General features: G+C 42.9%; 1 protein-coding gene across 2 annotated transcripts in view; it reads left to right on the forward strand.

Annotated features, from left to right (window-relative positions):
- The window catches only part of NHS (NHS actin remodeling regulator), a 344627-nt gene that overhangs the window by 180954 nt on the left and 144675 nt on the right, over positions 1 to 18998 (forward strand). The window lies entirely within an intron of this gene.

An 18998-nucleotide genomic window follows, 5' to 3' on the forward strand; every position in this document is an offset into this window, starting at 1 on the left:
ATTTTTTTTTCTTTTGAAATACTTCCTAGGTTGGGACTGGGAGTGACAGAAACATCTGGACTGCAGGAAAGGTTGTTCCTAAAATTTTGAGTTTTTTCAGACTGCTCTGTAGCAGGCTGATTTAAAAGTCTCACTCATCTGAGGAGAGAGTGGGTATTCTCTTGGGATTTCTGGCCAAAGCATGAAGATCAGTCCTGGGGAGGGCAATGAGGGGAGGCTGGAGTAAGAGGCCCCCATGCAGAGTAAAGGTCTCACAGGCCATGCAAATGGCCACACCCCAAAGGCTTCCTCTATAGTCCCTCAGTGTGGAAAAGTGTCAATATCAGGTTTAAACCCATCACAAAGATGATTGAAGAAACAACCACAGCAACAGCTTATTTTTATTAGATCCTTACCATGTATCTGGCTGTATATACATGATCATATTAAATCCTCACTTAGCTCCGTAAAGTAGGTAGTATCATTATCACCATTTTATAACTGAAGAAAATGGAAAGAAGTAATTTTGTGACAGCCACACAGCTGTCTGACTTAAATGCCCAGGCCAGGAATAAGTTTAGATAATGATTAACATCAGTAGCATTATCATTGTAAATAAAGGGCCATAGTTTATGTGTATGAAAATTTATTAAATTGAATCACATGAAAGAGCTATTTTTTGTAGATAAAAATGGCTGACTACTGGCAATTTCATATGGTTTAACCAAATACACACACACGCACACACACACACACACTCATTGTTTAAAGAAGGGATAAATAAATTGTGATGTAATCAAATGATGGACTACTATACATAGAATATGATACAATTTATATATAGGTAAATATATACAAGACTATATTTTGTTAAGGGCTATATGTATATGTATATGTATATGTATATGTATATGTATATGTATATGTATATATATATCTTGTATTCCAGGGTCTGGTTCCATTGAGTGTTTACATCTAGGGAGCCAAGAAGGGAATATGATCAGGGTGGAAATACAAAAGGGGCTTTAAGTGTATTTGAATTTTTTTCTTAAGCTGAGTGGGCAATACACAAGTATTCATACACACACACACACACACACACACACACACCGGGGGGTGCCAAAAGAATGCATACACATGACTTGCATTCATCTTTTGTTGTCGGTATATATCGAGTATTACAATTTTAATAGTTTTTTCCTTTCTTAAAATGTCTATACATTTTTTTGGCACTGTGTGTGAGTGTGTGTGTGTGTGTGTGTGTGTGTGTGTGTGTGTGTGTATCACTCCAGAACTTAGTGGCTTGAAGCAACACCATTTATGATCTTATAGTCCCTGTGGGTCAGAAATCTGGGACCTGTGCTCAGGGCCTGTCACAGGCAGAATCAAGGTATCAGCTGGGGCTGCAGTCATCTCAAGGCTCAACTGGGAGTGGATTTTCTTCCAAGCTCACTTGAGTGGCTGTTGGCAGGATTTGGATTCTCATGGGCTGTTGGATTGAGGGCCTCAGTTCCTCACGGGCTGTTTTCTAAAGGCTACTCTCAGTTCATTGCCATGTGGCCTGCTCCACAGGGCACCTTACAACATGGCGGTCAGATTTATCAGTGAGGGTTTTGAGAGACGCAGGGAGAGGAGTTACAGTCTTTTATAACCTAATTATGAAAGTGATAGTTCATCATTTTTGCTGTGTTCTATTCATTAGAAGCCAGCCACTAGGTCCAGCCCACACTCAAGGGGAGGGAATTATACAAGGGCATGAATACTGGAGGTGAGGAACATCTTAGAGGTTTGCCTAGTACAATATGTCTGAAATATTTTACATTACATTCTAAAAGGAAAAATATGTTCATAGGTAAAATATAACTGATTGCTGGCAGTATAAACTCTCTAATTCTTAATGGTAGCCACATATTTGGTTGCTGCTAAATCTTGCCCGTGCCCCCACCCCCATCTGACTCTCCCTAAAATATATCATAATCAACAATAAAATCAATTAAGGATGTTTTTCTCATTATTGGATATAGAGAGATGTCTTTGTTATATCAAAAGTGCTTTTCATTTCTTCAATTATACCTTTGCTAAGTTGGTGATAAGAGTACATTTTAGAAGTCTGTTCTCCAAGATTCCCCATTGGCTAGAGCAGTGGGGTGTGCGTGCGCTTTGCAACCAGGGAGTCCTGACCCCTGCTCTACCCTTTATGAACATGACTTTGGAAAAGTTACTCACACTCTCTGAATGTTAGTCTTCTTATTTGATAAATGAGAGGAACCTTAACACTTAAGGCAAGCCTTCTGTAGCCAGCTGCCAGATTCTCCATCTTTTTGCCTGTGCGCTTTCTCTAGAGATGAAGAAGACTTCTCTGCTGGTTCCCTGGGCAGGCCAGAAGTGCAAGGAAATTCAAATACCCCCCCCCAAATCCCCCATCCAGTTAATGTTGGGGGCTGGTGTATAAATACTCCAGCTCCCTTACTCCAAGGAAAAATACTTGGAGGTGCCTGTTCTGTGCCACTTTTGTAGAGTGTCCCAGTGGGACTGAGCTCCAGGTACTTGCTAGCACGCTTTACTGGCTTCCTTCCCTTCTCTGTTTTATTAATACTCACACTCCTACCAGGATTCCCTGCACCTCCCAAATAAACCCTTTACCCTTGAAGCCTTGTCTCCTGAGTCTGCTGGAGCAACCTAACTTACTTGTATTTTAAAACACATTTAAAATGACATATAAAAGTAGAAAATGTAAAAGGAGGAGATATATATACATACATAGTATACCTATGGCCTAATGTTTTTCCTCACCCCTGGGGTGCACACTCCGCATTTTGAAGGCCACTGGTTTCAGGAGCCTGGAAGCTCCCCTTCCAGTCTTCTGATTTGGTGTCAGGTGGTTGATGTCAGAGTACTCGCTCCCCGGGCACCTGCTTCCGGGACCAATTTGACCTAATGAGGATGGTTTGGCAGACTTTTACACTGATTTGTGGTGGAGGTTTGTGGATCCTAGGTAGCTGACTGGAAGACCTTCAGGATTGGGTTTGCTAAATTGTCCTGTACTTGAAAGAGTAATTTCCATACTTGGGACTTGCAATGTAGTATAAAGAAATGTCCAAGCACAGAATTCAGCAGAAGCTCCCCACGGATACTTTGCTGCCCTTGGGACACCCATGGGTTCTCTCAGTTTAGCCCTCCATGCAAGGAAGACCAGGCAACGTGTGCATCTTGAATCATCCCGCTCTGACATCATAGGCAGCTTCATGATATCAGGGTGGCATGAATATTCTCACTTGCCAGCTTTAACTCCCACACATGGTTTGGCACTGTATAGACATATAAATATACTTCAAACAGCCTTTGAAAACAGACTCCACTGGCCTCAGCATAAAGATTTGGGAGGGCTGAATACTCCCTTATTTTCTCCCTGCCTGGAACAAAGCCCCCCATTGTCTTTCAGGTGATCACATTTTTTAGCCACTCAGATTTAAGTTGCTCCTTAACCACCGTATTCGACTATAAAGGCCCACTCTGTTGGCTCAGCCTGGCTGGAAGAGGCCTGCGGCAGCACAAGCTAACAGTCCCACCCAAAGGCCATTTCCCCCAGGGCCTCCCAGTGGCCTTTAAGTGATGGTGGCATTCACCATCCTGAGAAGTCTCCCACAGCACTCATCTGAGGAGAATGCCATCCAGCCCACACCTGTTCACCAGTCCTGCTCAAGAGCACCTCCCCTTCTTACAAATAGCTCATTCAGTAATGAACCAGAAGCAAAGGGATGTCCAAGGAGGCCTGGTTTGTAGGGAAAACCTTGACTATCCCTCTGCCCTGCCAGGTTGTCCATCCAGGGCGTAGGTCCACGAGCCTTGTCTTGCTGTTAGTACCCTCGAGTTTCCCATTGCAATGATATTCCATGGCTGAATAGATAGCATGGCTCTGTAGTAGTGAGAAACAGTATTTGTGGTGATGGAACAGCCAGAAATACAAACATTTCTCTTGCTGTTTCCTCAATCCCAACCCTCGTGGACCTCTCCTCTTACTTTTGCCAGATCACCCACTAGGGAGGTGTACAGAGGTGCTGTCTCCCCTCCATTGTCTGGGAAGCGGAAGAGGGTTCACACAAATATCAAGAGTGCATTGAAATGAGAGGTCCCCCTCTTGTAGGGCTTTGGAGTGAGGGAGCGCAAAGAGGAGCCCTCTTTCCTGCATTCTCAAGCCAGTGGATAGTCAGTTTGAGGTCTACGCCCATGCAAGTGCGTGCGTGGATGCATGCACGTGCAGGCACACACACACACACACACACACACACACACACACACAGACATCATGCCTTCCTAAAGCATGGCTTGGCTTGACAGGGCTGGATTAGAGCTTGCAGAGCTGCACACTATGTGGTGGCAACTTTTAGAAAATAAAGAAATGACCCAGGCTCCTGGGAGAAGTTTTAATGAGAAATATGAGGCAGTCAGAGAAGAGACCCTTTCCCTGGCAAGAAAAAAACACACATGATGTTAATCTCCCAAAATAGGGCAATAAAATACTGAAAAGTTCTTCAAGGGTTTTGAGAGGAAAGATTAGGAAATTAGGGGCACATCTGTCTAATCTTGGAGGATGTTATGAGGGATCTAAATGTGTATCTTGGTCAGGAATAGACTCCTAGTCCAGCTGAACTAGGCTCTAAAGTTTCTGGCTTTCATCTTTCCTGATGTTTGTTCTCAGCCTTTTCCTTAGTATGTGTGCATGTGTGTATCATGTAGAAAAACCCTATGTGACTGCCCCAGAAAGGTAGACTTTATCAATGGATTCTGGATGACCATCTTAGATTGGTTCCCCAGAAGCAAAGCCTTAGACAAAGGCTGAAGTGCAAGTAGTTTATTTGAGAGGTGACTGAAACACCGGTAGCAGAGTGGGGAAGGGAGATGGCGAAAGGAATGAAGCCATAAAAGGGTTCTTAAGTGAGTTACCACTGTGAGCAACTGGAGCTGAGTCCCACGGGGGACTCTGGAAGTAGTGGAGAACCCTCAGAGTGCTCCCACCTGACGGGTGAGGGAGCTGCAGCATTTGTACTCCAACTCCCAAGAGTCATTTGTTAAGAGATGCTCCTGCGGGTTGCTTACTTGCCAACACTTCTGGCCAAGACTGTGGACAGAGTGGCCTTCCTCAGTTATGGAGCTGGGGGGGAGGAAGCCAGGTACAGAGATGTGAAAGAGGCCTTTGGAAGTCAGCTGCAGTGCACCAAGGTGAGAGGTCCGAGGGATATACGGGGAACCATGATGGCTGCTACAGTCACATAGGAATATGTATATAGATTGTTGGGGAGGGATATTTTCTCACAGATATGGTCTCTAGAAATATTTGTACCCTTTAATAAAATATAATGAAAGATTGGGAATAATACACAAACATTTTTTTAAGGAAAGAGAACTGTTCAAGAACCAGAAGATAGTGGTGTATGTTCCATGGTATATACATTTATCTAAATCATGCTGTACACTTCAAATCTGCGCATTTTACTGTATGTGAATTATACCTAAATTTTAAAATAAGTAGGTACGAAATTCCAGATTTTAATACCTTTCAGTAGAATCATACGTTCCTGCATATTGGGGGTATACTTGCCTGAATCCCTAAAATTCTTCCTGCACTGTGGACCCGCCGGTGAGGCCTTTTCTCTAGGACTTCAGTTGGGAAATGTTGAAATGGACTGCCGGCAAAGCAATAGATTATACTCTAGGTAATGAGTCCCCAGTCCTTCAGCTACTTCTGTGCCATGGTTTCTGCCCATGCAGCCCCTCACTAGGTTGTCTTCATGACTGTGGCATCCATTTTGGAAGACAAATGGCTTAGGGATTTCATATCTGAGACCACATGTCAAACGTCTGCAATGCAGAAGAAACTGACAGAAAAAGGGTCTGATCTTATACATTTAACCTTTCTGGTGAAACTAGCTAAGTCCACTTTCTGCAGCTGGATAGGGATAAGGACAAGATGTTTTAGCATGGGCACTAGGCCAGGTTCCATTTCAATGCCTGGTACATAGTGGGCACTCAATCAATGTTTGATGGGCTGAGCAGATTCCGCCCAGCTCACTGATATCTCCTGGGACCAGCCTCAGCTGAGAACAGAAAAGGGTAGAGGAGGGAGAGGCACCAGTAATGTGGAGGGTGTTGGGCCTTTCTGTTCCTTCCCCAAAGACCCAGATCTGGAGCTGACGAGGTGGGCCTTCACAGCAGAGGGCCTTTCTAATGACTTTTCAATTAATTGACTTGACGCTGGTGGGTAGAGTGCCGGAGGCTGAAAAAGATGAAAGGCATTGAAGAGGAAAAGCTTTGATGTCGCTGCAATCCTGTTCAGATTTGGAAAGGTTTTTTTTCAGGAACTTTATATCTTAACCACAAAAGCCTCACAGGGTCGATCAGTCACGCAAGAAAATTTTTGTCATTCTCTGGGATTGATGGGTAATGAGAGGTTGAATGGAAAGCCAAGAAGGAAGGGCCCTGTACAGTTTCTGTGGGTGGCAAGTGTGTGTGATTGGGGGAGGAGGAAAAAGGGGAAAGCTGCACATGGAGGGGTAGAGGGGGTGGTGGTGTGTCCGTGTGAGTCATGTTTTCAGGGCAGTGGTGTGCTTGTTCCACAGTTTGGCATAGGTGTATGTTTTTCCAACAGGTTGTATTCTTCCAGACTCAGTGTCTTCTTACTGTGTTTGTTTGTTCCTAAAGCTAATCTAATCTAGTTAATATTAACTGATAGTACCTGGCTATTTAGATTCTCTCTCTCTCTTTCTCTCTCTCTCTCTCTCTCTCGCTCTCTCTGTCTGTCTCTCTCTCTCTCACACACACACACACACACACACATTCTGTACATGCAAAATTTAAATAATCAGAAAACTCAAAGAAGTACATTGACATCATAGATATGTAATGAGTACAATTTTAGAAATAGAACCCTAGAAAGCAGTTGTCTTGTTTCCTGTTAAAGGTGAGGAAATGGCGGCTTGGATATGGTAACTGACCTCTCATTCATCTAGACCAGGGTTTTTAACTTTGACACTTGTGACATTTAGGGCCAGATAATTCTTTGCTGTGGTGGACTGTCTGGCGGAATGGGTGTTTAACAGCATCTCTGGCCTCTTAACTACCAGATGTCAGTATCACCTTCCCCCAGTTGTTACATTCAAAACTATCTCCAGACATTGCTAATGTCCCCTGAGGGGCAAACTCACCCCTGATTGAGAATGACTGGCCTAGATAGAGGCTTAGTGGATCCTAGAATGCAATACTTCCGGCTCTGTAAAATTTCATGGTTTCAAATGATGTCTTATATGTCTTTTTATATGTCTTCAGAATCACGTACAAACATTTAAATGGAATTATTCCATGTGTGGTGTGCATAAGAGAATTGGCAACATTCAAACAACCAACCAAGATATTTGTCTCACCAGGGCACCAGCTCTAAATCAGATTTTTTTCAGCATGTGTCAGGTTAGAGCATATGAAGCTACCATTTTTTTGTGTGGCCCAAATGGCCAAATATCCAGTTTTCACTGGCTCAACCTAAGCACACAGACTTATGTCCTGAACACCTTTCGAAACGCCCCAGTTCTTGAACATGAAAATGTTTGTTTAGGTTTGTGACTCTTCTCAGTCACATTTCTAAGTTGAGTCCAATGTTTTCCATGCAGAGCCTCATACCACAAGCTAACCACATTGCAAAATTCCCCTCAAAATTTCTCTTTCACCCTGTGGTAAATTAAATATGGCCACAAATTCTTTGCAGTGATTCCCATTAATGGGTGGAGTCTATTCTCCACCCTGTTGATTCTGGTCTGACCTTATGATTTGCTTTGAACAATATGTGGCAGAAATGGCGTTGTTCAGTTCCAGAGCCTAGACATTGAAGAGGTCTTGCAGTTTTCACCTTGACTCTCTTCGCCACTGTCCTGAGGTTGCCATGTAGGGAAAATGGCGTACCTTACTGGAGAATGAGTGGCCATGTGGAGGAGAGCCAAGGCACCCCATTAATGGCCAAAAACACCAATCAGACATGTAAGTAGGGCCATCTTGGACCTTCTAGTCTATACTGACCTTTCAACTAAACCCAGACAAATGAGTGAGACCAGGTGAAACTAGAAAAACCACCAGGCAGATCCATAACCACCCAGCAGGTTCATAATCATAAGTAATAAATCATTGTTGTTTGAAGCCACTAAGTTTTGGGATGGATTGTTATGCAGTAGTAGATAACCGATACACAGTTATTGGCAGTTGTATGGTTTTAAACAATCTATTAGAGTGTGACTTCAAACAGAGAGCAGCAAAGCCATGCTCTCCTGGACTGCTGGCTGGTGGGCTGCCATCACTCACTAGCCCAGTATCTCAGGCCCTCAAACCAGCCTCCCAGTGGGCACCATTAAGTCACATTCTTCAGGAAAACTGCTGATTTCTATATTTGGAAGCCAAGAAAAAGGGTCAAAAACTTCTGAGTAAAAGCTGAAAAGGCCAAGTGTCTGCTCTATAGAATGATTACCTACATAGCATCCATATGTAGTGGATGCCTCATATGATCTGCTCCTGTATATGTACTGCATACCAATGTCACACATATACACCCAGTTTAGCCATGCTCGGTTTAACCATGACATATCCCCTAGGCATGGGTATATGACTGAAAAATCTTAAGCCTCAATTTCTCATTGTCATAGTTTCAAAGTGGTATTTCAAACCAAGAATTTCCTCACAAATGGTGGGCATTAATTGACTTTCTGTCTTACTGCTTCCACTGAATAGCTCTTTTGATCTATAGCAGATGCCTTAGGAAGCCCTTTCTTTATTATCTAAGGAGCGCTGTAGTTAGCACTCATGATAATAATTCTCTGTGAGTTACTTCTTTAATGTTGCACATACCAGCCCTCACTGGACTTCACCTACATGACAAGAGAAATTCTGTCTTTCTCTTTGCTTATGGCACCACCACCACCACTACCACCAACCCCTCCCCCCGCCCCACACATAGCACAGGGTTTGGTTCCTGGTTGTTACTCAATAAATTTGTTGATGAATGAATGAATGAGTAAATGAATGCATCACAGAAGCTGAGAGTTGGAGGAGAACTTGGAATTCATTGCCTTCCATTTCCTGCTCTGCTTGATGAGTGAGGACACTGAGATTCTGAGAGGATTAGCATTTGTTTTTTTTTAATTCTAGGATTTTATTCCTTTAAAAAGCTTCTTGACACACTTGATTATCTGATCTGTCACAGCTTGTGATTATGGGAGAGGAAACACTGAGGATTCCTTCTTGAACTCAGTGGGCTACACTGTGAGTATCCCTGACTTTGGGCTGGCCTTGTGTCATTGAGAGCAGGCTTCTGCCCACCCTGCTTGGCCCCGGGACTCATGGAGGGGCTTCCAGGCCCACCCAGGCAGTGACCGGGCACCAGATTTACCTCTCAGAGTTACATTATTATTACTATTCATCTGCCTGTCAAACCAAGTCCTTTTCCATACTCCAGAATGTGAAAGCAAAATGGCCTTTTATGATGTGAAGCTAATAATAGTTCTCATCTTGATTCTACTTAACACTGAACTGAAGATTTGGCCTCTGGGGTGAGGCTTATAGTTAATTCATTTACTTTAAAAATAATTACAGAAGCCATAAAAGAAATGTCCCAATGTGGGCCACGAGTGGTCTGATTCTCAGTGTTTCTTAGTAACCAGCTGTGTGCTGGGTGCTTGAAAGAATGAGAATGTGGCAACTCTGTTTGAAGCCTTGGGCAGAAGATGAAGCTAGAATGGAATTACCCTGCAGTCACTCTGGTTAGGAGTAGCTATGCCCATCCCCCTGCCACCCGCTCACTTCATTTTCTGTGATGACCTAAATGAGAAAGACAGTTGGTTTCCTTCCCCCTCAGCTCAGTCCCCCACGCAGACAAACAGGCTGCATCCCTGGCAGACTGCACTGGGGTTATGTGCTGTCTCATCTACTCAAGAATGATCTATAGCTTCGAATGAAAAAATAAATAAACAAGCAAAGTGCACCCCTGCCCTTTGTCTAAGAGGAAATGGATGGGTTCCCTGGCTTCCACCTCCCGTCCATGTCACCATGTCCCTGAGCCCCAGGGGGAGAACAGCCAGTGAAGAAAAGAAGCTATTTCTAGTTGTATGTGTGTGTGTGCATGTGCGTGCAAGTGTGTGTGAGGGGGAGCAACAGAGACAGAGAAAGATGGGGGTAGAGGAAAAGCGAAAGAGAGGGAGAGAAAAAGAGAGGGAAAGAGAATCCGGGAGAGGAAGGAAGAGGAGGAAAAAGAGGAAGAGAATAAAAGGGACTAGCTTAAAAGAAGGCAGAGGAATGATTCAAATAATTATTTCAAAGTGTGAATAAAGCTATTAAAAGTATCTTTTCCATCCCTAATTTCTCCTCCTGGTCCTTCCTGATATAGTTGTAAGTACCCCCCTGTCCCCCTGTCTAATTCTAAAATATATTAAAGTGCCAGCGCAAGCCTCCAATCATTTCTCCTCCAAGGCGGTAAAGAAGTATTTCTGTGGAGTCTGCCACTCTAATGCACTGGTATCTGGCTACAGAGGTCAAGGACACAGATCCCACCTAGCATCTTGGTCAGCTCATATGAAAACCATTGACTTGTTGCTGGGCATGCCAGAGAGAACTGTCCATGTCTCAACTCTTCTTATCTGAGTGTCATCTGGGTGAGCTGTCCCATTTAGAAAGCCGTCCCAGAGCAGGCCTTCACCCTCCATGCAAGCTGGAGGGAATGTTTGTACTAGTGTGATGGAGATCCCATATGGTTTGCCATATGTATTATCACTATTCAGGGTAAAAACTGAGATAATATGTATCAAGCATATGTCACAGAGTAAGGAATCAGGAAATATTAGTTACTATTATCTGATGTCACAATAATAATAGCTAACCGTTTGTTGTGGTTTTTGTTTTGTTTTGTGTGTTTGTTTTAGCATTGTCTATGTGCTGGGCATGATTCTAAGCAAATCTTAAAACAACTATGATGTAGGTGTTGTTTCATTCTCTTTCAACAGATGGGGAACTGAGGCACAGAATAGCCCTAGTTCCTAGGACCTAGACATGAGGATGTCTTTTAACATTGCACTCACCCATCATGAGAAGAAACAGTGACAACAAGAGCAGAAGAGAATTCACTACTCTCTGCCTCCTTTTCTCCATCTTTAGCACCACCTCCTCTTGCCTGGCCCACAGCAGTCACCTCCTCTCTGGCTTCCCTATGTCCACTATTGCTAGCTACAGCCCATTATTCACACAGCCATCAAAGTGATCCTTTAACTCATGAGCCACACAGGGGCATGCCCCTCGATGAGCTCTTCATTCCCTTCTGCAGCACTTAGAATGAAATCCGTGCATGACCTGGCAAGCCCTGCCCACCTCACCAGCTTCATGCTGTGCCATGCTCCTCGAGGCCCAGCACTCCCTTGCACGCTGGCCTGTCACCAGTTTTCAAATACACGCAAGCTCTTTTTTATGTCAGAGCGTTCATATAGCTGTTCCCTCAGCTCTTTCCCGATCACTTCATCCTCGAGCCCTGCTCATACTTCAGTACCCACTCCATCCCCATTTTTCTATATCTCAACACCCTCTTTTTATCCTTCATGGATCTTCTCACAATTGAGAGGTATTTTTATTTCTTTGATTATGTCCCTGCTACCTCTCTACTTCCCTTACTAAACTGGAAATTCTGTAAGAGCAATAATCACGTCTATATTGTTTACTGTTGTATGTTCAGCACTTAGCACAGAACCTGGCTCCCGTGTGCAAGAAATATTTGTTGATACACGAATGGCTGGTGTATCTGGAATATCTGGGCTATGTATTTGGAGACATGACAGGCTATGGCTGGGAATCACTTTGCCTTACTTCCCTGGCTCCCAAAAGTCTTATTTATATACTGTCACCTGCCATCTTGTGCTCCAGACCTGAGTGTGGGTCTGTCTCATTCCGGAGAGTTGTGCCCTTATTGGAATTTTAATGTGAAGAGGCCACAGATCCATTGCACAGCAAGAAAAGATGGCGTCTGTTGCAATTGGTTCTCTTGGCTTTGTGGCAGGATGAAAGGTAGAAGGATACTAGACGTTGAATAGTTCTCTTATTGTCCAGAATATCCAGGAAATGCTATTCCCTAAATAGCATTTATAGAATACCTAATATACTACTCCCTCATTATCCTCAGCCACCTGAAATGGTTGAATCTGAGACCCACAGCATGGTCAATCATGTATATATTCACCCTCAAATAATTTAATATTACAGAATGTAAACCAATAAGCTAATTAAGTATGAATTTAAGAACTTAGCTCTGAACCATTGGAAGTTAATTTCTCCTTAATGTTATTAGAGACAATCTCTAATAAAGGTAAAGAGGTGGATAGACTTTGGTCTCTTTCCACCTTCCAGACATTCCTTGAATTTTTCTCAGAAAGACTGGTATAAGGCAAATCTCTCTTTTTTTTTCTTATCCCTCCACCTTTGTCCTGGCCAAAGGATGAACTATGGGAAGAGCTCATGGGTGGTGTTCTAAACAACTTTCCCTTGATTGAATAACCCTTCTCTCAAGGGCTACTTGTGTGGTTTAAATTACTTAAAAAACAAAACAAACAATCCAGGGTAAGAGAATCAGCTTGAAAAAATAGGAGGTTACCAACAGACTTGCCCTGTACAGCTGGAAAAGATGTGAAAAGCACAGGTTCCAAGTGCCAAAGAGGATAAATAAACGTGTCGCAAGTGCCATTAAGAAAACACATCTGCACATTGTCAGCAGTGAGGATAAACACACGATTATTTTCCCTTTCACAAGGAGCAGTGATGGGGAGAGGCGACTTGATGGACCCTATCCAGGTCTGTTCAATTTACATCATCTTAAGGTTGAGGGATGGGCACTTATCCAGCCTTGATGCATTCCCAGAATCTCTCATCAGAAGGAAATCTTCAAAGAAAACAAATGGTATATTCATTCTCCTCCCATCTTACAGACAGGCAAACAAACAAGGAAAGAAAGAAAAGGTTATCTGGTGGACCTCAGTTGCCCAAGATTGGGGTTTGGGACCCCACATCCTTCTCTGCCTTTCCTCTTTCTCCTAATCGCCATGCCAGTGGGAAGAGCAAATGGAACTGACATGAATATTCCTTATAGCTGTTGAGTGTAGCCAACGTTTCTTCCCTTAGCCCTAAACCCAAAACTCCCAGCGTCCATCAACTTCCACAGTGTCTCAATAAGTAGCTTTATAAGTTTTTATGAACCATAATCAGAATTCATGAAAGATAAGTGGGAGCCTAGAGAATTATTGCAGATCCATTAAAATCCTCATGGACCTCATTTGAGAAAAGGTTCAGATAGATACACAAGGAAATGAAAACAACCTCTGGAGATGCCAGCAGTCTGGAACCTCCATGCTCCCTATTTCTAGAGTTACTGACAGTTCACTGCTTAAATTTTAAGTTGAATCTTTTTCATTTTGATTAGGTCAAATACCTCTTACATTATGGGGCTAAATCAGGGAATGGAATATGATGAATATCTTAAAGCAGGCTTAGAGTCAAACATCTATATGCTCTTTGTCACTTAAATTTCAAAATTTGGTCTAAAGGGAATTAAATATAATTCCAACATCAATTTTTCATACTAATACAAAGTGGCCCCCCAAATTGCCAACACCTCAGAAATCATTCACATTTGACTTCGGAAGGTGTTCCTGGTTTTAACTGACATGCTGAAAATTAGCTTCACATAACATAATGGAGAAATGCAGGAATTGACTCAGGTGGTATTAGAAGCCTGTCTACATTTTCCTCATTCTGTCTCTCCCTTCCCCCACCTGCTCTACAACATCGAAGTCTTTCTGGTTACTCACCTCTAAAAAGGGGTGTGAGTGGAGGGTTAAATTAGGGTATTTCTAAGAGTCCTGCAGTACTTTAGTTCTGCAATTTAATGGAATACAAGGTGTGACAATTAAGCTCACAAACTTGTTGCACCGATGTTGCTAACCTTTTTTGCTATCAGAGGGATTATTCGTTATGAATTGGTACCAACTGGACAAACAGTTAACCAAGTTTACTATTTGGACGGGCTGAAAAGGCTGCGTGAAAAAGTTAGACGACCTGAACTTTTCGCCAACAATTCATGGCTCTTGCATCATGACAATGCACCAGCTCACACAGCAGTGTCTGTGAGGGAGTTTTTAGCCAGTAAACAAATAACTGTATTGGTACACCCTCCCTACTCACCTGATCTGGCCCCCAATGACTTCTTTCTTTACCCGAAGATAAAGGAAATATTGAAAGGAAGACATTTTGATGATATTCAGGACATCAAGCGTAATACAACAGCACTGATGGCCATTCCAGAAAGAGAGTTCCAAAATTGCTTTGAAGGGTAGACTAGGCGCTGGCGTCGGTGCATAGCTTCCCAAGGGGAGTCCTTCGAAGGTGACTGTAGTGATATTCAGCAATGAGGTGTGTAGCACTTTTTCTAGGATGAGTTCGTGAACTTAAATGTCAGACCTTGTGTACGGGTGTGTATAGCGGGGGTGCCAAAAAAAAGTATACACATGGCTTGTATTCATCTTTTGTTATTGGTACATACTGAGCATTACAATTTTAATACAGTTTTTTTCCTTTCTTAAAATGTGTATATTTTTGAATATATATATATATATATATATATATATATATATATATATATCTTCATGTAACTTTCAGCTATCCGTTCATTTAATAAACTTGTCTGAGTGCCAATTAAGTGCTATTGTGCAAGTCATGAAAGATAAAAAGATGAATGGGATTCCATTCTTATCCTAGAAATGATGTAAAATATGTCTGCTGAATATACAGTAAGCACATCATAAATGCTGTAGAAAGGGTATGAAGTGGAGGTTATAACAGCTCTATTGAATGATAATATGATTGATGATGCTCCTTAATTTTGCCAGCATTTAATAGCCCATATTAAAGACTTTTAACATTTTCCAGTTGTTGGAAATGATCAGAGAAGCATATACACCCAATAGCTATGAAGAATGCTCTCAGACACAGAGGCCCAGAGAAATTACATAACTTCATCTAGATTACACATGGGTAGGGGTAGAGCCTGGACTAGGACCCAGCCCCCCTGCATCCCAGCATTGGATTAGTTGATAGTTAAGAAAAGTAGGTTTGGAGTCCAACTGCCTGGGTTCAAATTATTTCTCTGCCACTTACAAGTTCAGTGACGTTGGGTAAGTTATTTAACCTCTCTGTGTCTTAGTTTCATCTTCTGTACATTGGGGCTAGAAGAGTAACTTGTTGCATAGGGTGTGTGGATTAAGTGACTTCCTACATGTCAGAATGCTCAGCGCATAAATATTATAGTTTCATATTTAATAACAGCCATTAACAATAAGAGGTAAGGCTGAAATGCTCTCTAACATAACAACAGAAAATCAATTGGCATTATGAAATAATCAAAACTAGTAGTATAGCCAGTTCTTAGATCTGTCTGTCCAAGATATTTCATGAGTAAATTGTATCTCTGCCCAAAAAGAAAAATCTGTTTACAACCATGCCTGGCACATAGTAAGTGTTCAATGGGTGTTAGCTATTTTCTCACTGTACTGCTTCCATTTCCTGCAGTGTTGGAGAGGCGGTTTTAAGAGCTTCATTGGGGCCCAGAGATAATGCTCCTACCCCACCTCCCACTCTCTCTCTCTCTCTAAATGTGGAGAGAGAGAGTGTGTGTGTGTGTGTGTGTGTGTGTGTGTGTGTACGCACGCATGCACGCATGGCAGTGAGCAAGAAGGTGTGTGCTAGTAGCAGGTCAAAGAACTCACTCAGCAAATTATCTCAGCCAAAAGTTCAGTTGCAGGAAATCAAATTGAGAGCTGTAAGCCTGGTGAAATTCAAATTCCTTTAAAACATTTATTGCCCTTTCTAGGCAAGAAACATTTCCCCTGATCAGATTGTTTTGGCCAGGAAATCTTGCATTTTAAAAGCAAGTAAAAAGTGAAAAAATAATTCTCAGTACATGACACAATTTACAGTTAGCGTCTCAGGAATGTGTGTCATGTTTTAAACTTGAGTAGGTTGATGTTCTCCAAATATCCCAGTGCTTCATATTTATAGAGTGCTTTATTTTAGAGTGTTAACAATGAATGAGAAGAAGTGGAACTTTCTGCAGGCATTTTTTCCTATTTTTTGTCTTGATGCTATTTTGATTTGGAAACAGCCTCATTTCTCCTGTCTTTTCCAAGCACCACAGGATTCCATTCTCTTTCTCTTTTTGCCCCAAAGGAAACACTTCAATTGCTTTTATTGATGAGGAGAGAAAAAAATCTAAGCATCAGGCAACCAGGCTAATGAGAGACAGGCTGACGCGACAACTAACAAAGAACAAAACCAATTACCCCTCTTCATGTAGGTATCCCGGGTTCAGGAGGAAACAGAGTGGGGAACCGTCTCAGACACTGTCGGTGCTCCACCCCTATCACCTAAGCCCACCCAAAGGTCACCTACAGCTCGGCAGACAATCTGCTACACACCTACACTTCTTACCACAAGCACTGCAACTTCTCTGAGGGATTTCTCTGGGTTGTAGGAGCATGCTTGACAACCCCCCACAGACACACACACACACACACACACACACACACACACACACACACATACACAGAGTAAATCTCAACCAAGGAGATTTGGAGGAAGACTACCCCAGATTCGGGAGACACTCCTGAGATGTGTTCCATAATCTCTCAGAGGGTCCCCAGCAGGATCGAGCCCCAATCGCTTACAGTGACTTGCATTGGCTTCCTTCCCTCCCCTGTCTCATACCCCCTACATACACTCTTGCTGGGCTTTCTAGAATCATCTCTTGCACCCAAATCATCCCTTCATGGGCAGCTTTTTGAGGAAACCCAAAATAGGACAAGAACCTAAAAATGTTTACTCAATTATAGTCCTTATGCTTCCCCTTGCCCACTCTCTCTGAGTGCCAGAATAAAAGATGGGAAAAGACCACACACACACACACACACACACACACACACACACACTATGGTCCCGTTTGTTGGAGTGCTTTTTTATGCCATACTCTTACTTGGGATGTGCAATTCTCTTTAGGTTCTTAAGCTGACGTTTCTTTGGCTGCTAATTTTCATTACCTCATTCGACAAATATTTATTCAGCACCTACTATGTACCACATGCTATTCTGGGTGCTGGCATTATATCAAGTGAGCAAAGCAGACAGAATACCTACCTTCCCTCCTGGTGATGGCCGTCTAATGGGAGGAGACAGACCATAAACAATAAATGTAATGAATCTATAAAGTATATTGTATACTAGAAAGTGATAACTGCTATGGACTAAAGAACTCAAGCTAAGGAAGAGACATTAGCAATGGGAGGTGGGGGAGGGGCTATTTGCAATTTTAACTCAGGTTGTCAGTTGCTTTTCTGTCTCCTGCAGTGGGAAGACTGTGGAGCTTGATTCTGCGATGGGCTGCCCCCACCAGATAATCTCCTCCCTCCTCATTTTCCAAATCAGTCTCCAAGGAGAAGCTAATGCTATTAATATTCACTAAGGACAGGAAACAAGTGTCTGTCTTCTTTCCAGATGAAATTCTTTGCCCACATTAACTTCGTTACACATATCTGGAGCCTGGCTAATAGTAGACACCCAAAAGTAAATGGTCAATGAATGATGCATGCATGTCAGGAACTACCTCCCTGTTTGAAGTCCAGTTGAACTTTAATGGCCAACCTTACCATATCCAGGACCACTGGGGCAGGAAGGGCAGGGAGGAAATTCGAGAGCATGCTTAGTTCAAATTCCCCTGTAATTGAAAATGAAGCTTAATCATTAGTTTCAAGGGCATGGAGTGGCTTGCGTGCACAGTGGAGAAATTAGAGTTTTACCTTCAATTGCCTCCTGGGACCATGCAGACATAATATTGGAACAAAGGGCTGGTCTCAAGGGTGTGCAACGTTGCATGGGGTTACCAGGGAGACAAGGAGCAGGGGGGGTGCGAATTTTAATATCCACCCCCACACAGCAGCATCAGTGGTTAAGGACATAGCTGAGGTTACTTATGACAGTACCAATTCCTGGTATTATTCCCAGAGAGGAGTGAAAGTGGAAAGAGAACTGGGCAAAGTCAGTGGTTGGGGAGTAAGGTGAAGAGCTGGTGGTGTTAGGGAAATAGGTGCTTGCACCAAAGGGTTGACAGTAGAGAGCCCCTCTCCCCTGCCCCCAGAGACGAGAAGAGAGACTGGGGTGGGGAGAGGAGCCAAAGAAGCCACCTTAGAGGGTGTTCTGGGCATTGGGACCACTAGCCATGAAGCAAACTGAAGGAAGGGAGACAAGTCAAAGACACCCATTAGAAACCTGTTGAAATTGGCTAATGAGTCCAACAAAGTAAATGGCATTGTCTGTCTATGTCTGCTTTATCCTCTGCTCTGTGATTTCTGTGCAACTGCTTGGGGGAAAGGCAGGCTGATTTGGTCTTCGGAATTAACGGGTTAATTAGGAAATTGGGATTTCCTGCTTTCTTGGGTTGCCTCTCACCTTCCCCCCTCTTAAGTGACTTGAGACTGATGAAGGCAAGATCCCCTGTGAACATTTGGGATGAAACACTTTGTCAGGAAAACAAGCAAATAAATTTGACAGCTGCTTGATGTAGGACAGTCATTAAATTTTCAAGAATGTAGGTCTTCTATTATTTAGTGGTGTTAATCTCTCTTCCAAAATAGAAAAAAAGGTTACAGAATTGCAGAGAGAGGAAGTTGTGTTGTTCGCTCTGCTGAAAGTTGCCAAGGGCTCCCCATTCCCCACTCCCGTTCTTCGTGGGGCTACTGCTGCTGGACCTGTCAGGCCAGCACGTGTCAATAATTTGGTTGGGTTTTCAGGGGCTGGTATTTAGGCCTTGTTTTCATTTAGTTCCCTCACTTGCCTCCTCTTTTTTCTTCCATTGTCTGCTTTTTTGGCTCTTTCCCCACTTTTTAGGACCCGCCATGGGGAAAATGGGATGA

Source organism: Rhinolophus sinicus, chromosome X, assembly GCF_036562045.2.
Source record: "Rhinolophus sinicus isolate RSC01 chromosome X, ASM3656204v1, whole genome shotgun sequence".
In the NCBI taxonomy this organism is placed as follows: domain Eukaryota; kingdom Metazoa; phylum Chordata; class Mammalia; order Chiroptera; family Rhinolophidae; genus Rhinolophus; species Rhinolophus sinicus.